The following is a 5,734-nucleotide window of genomic DNA, read 5'->3' as shown; positions in this document are numbered from 1 at the left end:
AGGTTAAAAATCAAAAGCATATATGTATTCATAAAGCGGGGAGGAATGATCAGGGTTGAAAGAGGCTATTGGGAAGGGTACATTTCATTGATATAAAGATTATGCGGGCTATTAAAAATTTATAATTTAAGCACATTTTTTGCCCTGCGTCTATGCAATGTAAAATATCAAAGTCAAAGTTACTAAAACGGTTACAAGAGTTCAAATGTTTGGCAAAGCATAATTTTTAGTCATTATTGATAAAACTATTCCTGTGTTCAACCACTCGGTCTTAAAATCTCCTCCCAGTTTGCGCTACACAATGAAAATTACAGTCATTGCACTTTAGTGATTATGCATCACTATTATTTATTCTTTCTTATACATGTTCTTAGAAGCACACAATCGTTTCCCCTACGTTACCGCGGTGTAAGAGGCGACTCTAGCTTTGTCTTTGGGAATTGTTCTCTTTAAATTGTGTGATAATTTACCTAATAATGGTAGTTTTACCCAACGGGAGGGTTACATTGCTCTTAAATGACAGAGAGGTTATTGTGTGCATGGCTTTGACGGTATCCGTAATCACCCCTTCTCCTTCAATGACCTGCCCTATTACCCACCTTTTTAGTCATTTTGTGAAATATCTTCCCCCTTCTCTAGCAATCCTTCCCACTCCACCCATCTCTTGCTTGGCGGTAAGTATTGTAATTGGCCAAGTGGCGACGGTTGCATCGGCCTCCCCTCTAAAAAAAGGACATACGGGGGAACGTATTTACGAAAAAAACTTATGCACTTATTGCACAAAAAATGTGACTCGCGGAAACGTTAAACGTCCAAAGAAATAAAGTGGAAAATAATATATTGCTTAGGACTAAAATTTAACTAGGACTAAAATTGATTTCCGCTGGCCGGCCCCAATTATAAAAGATTTCCCTAGGGGTAGAGTGGACAATTAAATTACCAAACCTTTCTTTCTTTAACCTTATTCTCAGAAATCACCGAGACCTGGCTTCCCGTGTCTACGAGAGCATACATCGAATGGCTCCCGCAGAGCACTTCTACCTGTGGGCACAAATGAGGCGTCCCCTCCTCCTCATACTCGAGACCGGAGTCCTTCCCATACGGACGGAAGATATAATGGGGACTTATACTTTTATACTCGGCGAGTTTGGGGGGGGGAAGTCGTTTGACCCAAACTCTGATTTTCCCGACTGTGGAGGTGGAAATGAAAAATCCATTAAAGGTTGGAGCACATTACCCTCGTCACGACTCCCCGCATTCTGACCTCTCTCATCTCCCCCCCGTTCCCCCGGTCCGCGTCTGTCCTCTGCCTCTATCTTCTCCGCGATTCCACCAAATAAACCCACGGTGCACAGTGGGGCCAAACCCCACTTTAGACGGACAAAAGTCAAAAACTTTTACGACAAACCCTACAAAATTCATATATATGTTTTAGAGACCGCTTTAATGAAAGCCAATATTAATTTTTCAATATTTTTGATTTTTGAATTTTAAATTTTTTTTTATTACCTTTAGAATTTTGAAAGTAACCTGATTAATTGTAAAAATAGATTATATATAAAAATTTGAAATAATAAAGATAAAAAAGTTCACCTCAATACCCCTAGTGGTTAGAAAAAAATCTGATATAAAATTTGCAAATTTTTTATCAATATCTTTGAAATAACCTACATGCTCAATAGAAAAATAAATATTTGCTCTTAATAAAATATACAGTGTCCGGCAGTGCTTTAATAAGCTGAATTTGCTCTTAAGTTTGCATGTACCATTTTCCAATACACAAAGAAAGAAAATACTGCCATGAAGAGGTAGTTTTAACTTTCAAAAATAAAATACAATAGAATATGGTTCATTGCGCGTAGAAAGTGAAAAAGTACTAAATTGGCATTCCGAAATCGAATACGTACACCTCAGTTGACCGGAAATAACCCTTTCGAGCACTTCATTCACGACTGGGTGGGAGCTTCGGGAATAGTCTCTCTACATTTCAAACATCTAAGCCCTTGTGTAGAAAACTTCACCACTTGTCTCGGTCTCCGCCGCGACTCCAGCGCATGCCTGCAAGTCGTAGGAAAATTTTTAGTAATGCGGTCTCGACGCGCACCGACTAGGTACTACTTCAGAGAAACAGGTTCTGGCATTCCCCTCCCCCTCTCCTCTTCCCCTACCTCCCCTCTTCATCTCCCCTCCCCTCCCGGGAGTCCTCCCTCCCTGGCGACGTGCGCGAACGACCGTCTCTCTCTCACTGCTCAGACTCGCGAGTAAGAGGTCCTCTTCGCAAAGTTGCTAGCTCCGCCCGAATTCGGTAAGTCCTGTCACTCCGCCCACCCGAAGTTTCCTCAGAGTCAATTTCTCTCCATATTCATTGGCATTCGATGTTCTCATTGCAGGGCTCTTTGTAGTGCAGAGAGCTGCTACTCTCTGAATGGCTTTAGTCGCCATGTGGCTGTGAGGTGGATTTTCTCTTCCTCTCCCAAAAGCTGAGGGTGCATGCAGCCATTCTTTAATTTTTTTGTAATGACAGGAGTCATAATTTTATATTATTTTCACCTCATCTTACCAAGTTTGGTAAGAAGATAGAGATGAAGTTGCTGGAGAGTGTGACCTGTGTGAGTGTGTGCGACGTCTAGAAACTTCCCGATTGGAGGCTTGTTTGTATATCGAGGAAACTCATCATTACTCCCAGAATTTTAATGAACTTGAATTAAAGTCTTGTAAAATATACAACCTGTTCTGTTATATTTCATCTCGTCGTAAAAGGCTGTGACGTACCTACCTTGGTGGTGCATCCAATGCATGCACCTGGCTCCCTATTTGTCTATCTCTCAGCCAAGGTTTTGGGGAACCACCCCCATCTCTAGCAGCATCGGTGCGTTCACCGAGTCTAAGCTACGGCCGGGCAACAGACAAGTAAATCTTTAGTATCTCGCCTAACTTGTCATTGTGGGACTTTGACGTCGCACGCTTGTATCTATGAGTAGACAAAATATATAATGCAGGCAAAGTTGATTTATTACAAAATAATAATATCTCAATGGACACTGTTTATATTATAGTTTACCCATTGCTATGCGGCCATAGCGGCCGGATGGATTCCCTTTCCGCTTGTCAGGCATGGCTAATATTTCATCATATTTACTCCTCCATATTCTTCCATACTTTTGCAACTCGCTGGCAGTTGATTTATTTTACATTATTTAGCTCATTCTTCAATTAATAATTTGCCTAAAATTCACGTTAAGATTCCGTCCGATTATATAACTTTTCTCTAATTGAATAAAACTTTTAATCGTGAAAAATCAACGATGTTCCGTTCATGACAATTAATTTCTCCACGGCTATTTTATCCTAAATATAAATAGTAAAAGCAAATTTATATTTTCCATACTTATTCTAATTGATTTCAAGTTCAAAATAAAATTAAGAGGGCTAGTGTACTGCAATCACAGTTGAAAATCGACCGTCCATTTAGGCGTCTGGGACTCCGGGACCAATGCTTCGCTTTTCTCTCACTTTGACACTTATTTCTACGTAAAGGTTTACATTTTATACATACATATTTTATATTTACATGAAATACACTTTTATGCAGTTATCTATACTATTACCTAACATCCTGTTACCCAACCTAATATTAAAAAACCCCATTTCAAACTTTCATTTTTGGACTTTTGTGGGGTTTGGCCCCACTGTGCGGCGTGTCTGATTTCGAATCGCATTAACATTCGGGTGTGTCTCACCTGGCCTTCGTACAGGCACATGAGATTGCTAAAAACGCCCGAGCATTATTAAGAGTATTTCATACGTAGCAACCTCAGCACTTTGGTCCAAATCCTGGGCGTATGGTGGGAAATATCGTATTAATAACGCCGCTATCTCCTCCTCATTCTCTGGCGGTTCGAAAAGTCTTATGGCGGCGATTTTTTGGGTCGTGTATTCCTGCATAATACTTCCCGGCGTCCTCCCTGACATGACATTAATCTTATATTTAATACGGTGCTCTTTACTCCAGTGCCGCGCATAAAATACCCGTTTCAACTCCTCCACATTCTTCCATATCCGGGGAAGGATAAATTGTGTCGGCCCATACCTATCCCCATTCATCTAACATTTGATAGAAAAATCGCGATCTAACCTTAATCTGCATGGCGTGAATATAATAGTAATTTCCAGCCCCACTCATAAATTCGACGAGGTATGATAGTTACGAATTTTTTTAATGTAAAGAAAAATGTTTTGTGTGTAAGGAAAAATTTAAATGAAATTATTTTTGAATAAACCACGTAAACTAAAAATATTAAAAAATGTATTTTTTCAATATTTCAAATTAACCGCATAATACAAATTTACCACATAATACAAAATCAACAATTTATAAAAAATCCAATAAAAAATACATTTTGAATTTTCCGCGCATAATTTGATCTCTGTTTTTGAATTTGAAAGCAGAGAAGGCGTGTATGCCATACCTAACAGTTCACAAAACAGCTGACTATATGTATACCAGCGATACAGAAAATATTTCTCCACGTGTTTCCTCAATTTTATTTCTGCAATATATAATTGTAAACACATCATATTTATGAATTAATTTTATGGCACAACACTCGAATAAGCTACTCAAATTGAACGTATTAAAATAAATTGAGTTCTACTGTACTAACCTTCACTATTCTTGTGTCGAGTACACTCTCCTGCAGGAGGTTGGACAGGCGATGGTTATGCGAGTCCAATGGTTTGTATCCCTTCACGAGTACTGTGTACATAGCGAGTATACTGTGTATGTACAGAATATACATAACTATCCGTATATGGAGTAGCGGTGACGGTTTCACGAGTCCAATGTCTTTTGCCCATTTACAAAAGTGCTTAATGCGCCATAAGAAGTTTTCACTTCAAAAATATACATAATTATACATATGTGTAGTAGCGGTGACGATGACGGCGTTCATGCGGCCTTCCAAGGAATTACAAGTTGGACGGGGGACTTGGAAAATTGTCAAGGAAGCCGTACCACCTGCCTTCATTTGACAGATTTCCGCTGCCTCCCTTGCGAGATCTTTAATTCTCTTTTCCTGTTGAGTTTTCTCCTCCTGCATGTCTTGCGATATCACTACCACTTGTCCCTTCACAATTCTAGCCTCCTCATTCACTTCCTTAATCCGTTCGTTCATTGCATCCTCAATTCCCTCTAGTTTCCCATCTTTGTATTCGAGTTTTTTTCTTTGAGTTACTGTCTCTCCTACCGCTCATTCGAAAAACACTCCCTTATTTCCTTCATCATTTTTTCATATCTCTCGCCATTCTGTTTTCGATCATCTTTCGTACTCTTATCAAGTTTCTTGAGTATCTATTCTCCTCCACTTCTTCAAATTTCTCATATAATCTTTTATTATCCTACCTTCTACTCTCCTCCATTCGTCTCATCAATTCAAATAACTCATTAAGGCTTGCACTATCGGGAATATCACCCTTGCCTTTCACTTCAGCATTAACTTTTTCATTTACTGGTTCATCCGCCCAAATGTCAATAATTTTTGCCTCACTGTCTGCGTCAGACGCGTCCTCGTTATTTTTTTGTGGCTCACGGTACTCCTTGAAATGCTTTATTATTATTATTATTTAGGAATTATGTTCTTCAAACTGAATGATAATTTGCCTACAACTGGTAGTTTTACCCAGCGGGACGATACATTACTCTGAAGTGACAGAGGTTAGTGTGTGCGTGACTTTG

General features: G+C 39.3%; 1 long non-coding RNA gene across 1 annotated transcript; it reads left to right on the top strand.

The window, feature by feature from the left end:
* The first annotated feature begins 2,045 nt into the window (after positions 1-2,045).
* LOC124170095 lies at positions 2,046-2,474 on the top strand. Its single transcript, XR_006867304.1, has 2 exons — positions 2,046-2,305; positions 2,391-2,474. It is a non-coding gene; the product is annotated as an uncharacterized LOC124170095 (long non-coding RNA).
* The last annotated feature ends 3,260 nt before the right edge of the window (positions 2,475-5,734 follow it).

This window comes from Ischnura elegans, chromosome 13 (genome assembly GCF_921293095.1).
Source record: "Ischnura elegans chromosome 13, ioIscEleg1.1, whole genome shotgun sequence".
NCBI lineage: Eukaryota > Metazoa > Arthropoda > Insecta > Odonata > Coenagrionidae > Ischnura > Ischnura elegans.
This window is presented reverse-complemented; position numbering and strand designations above follow the sequence as displayed.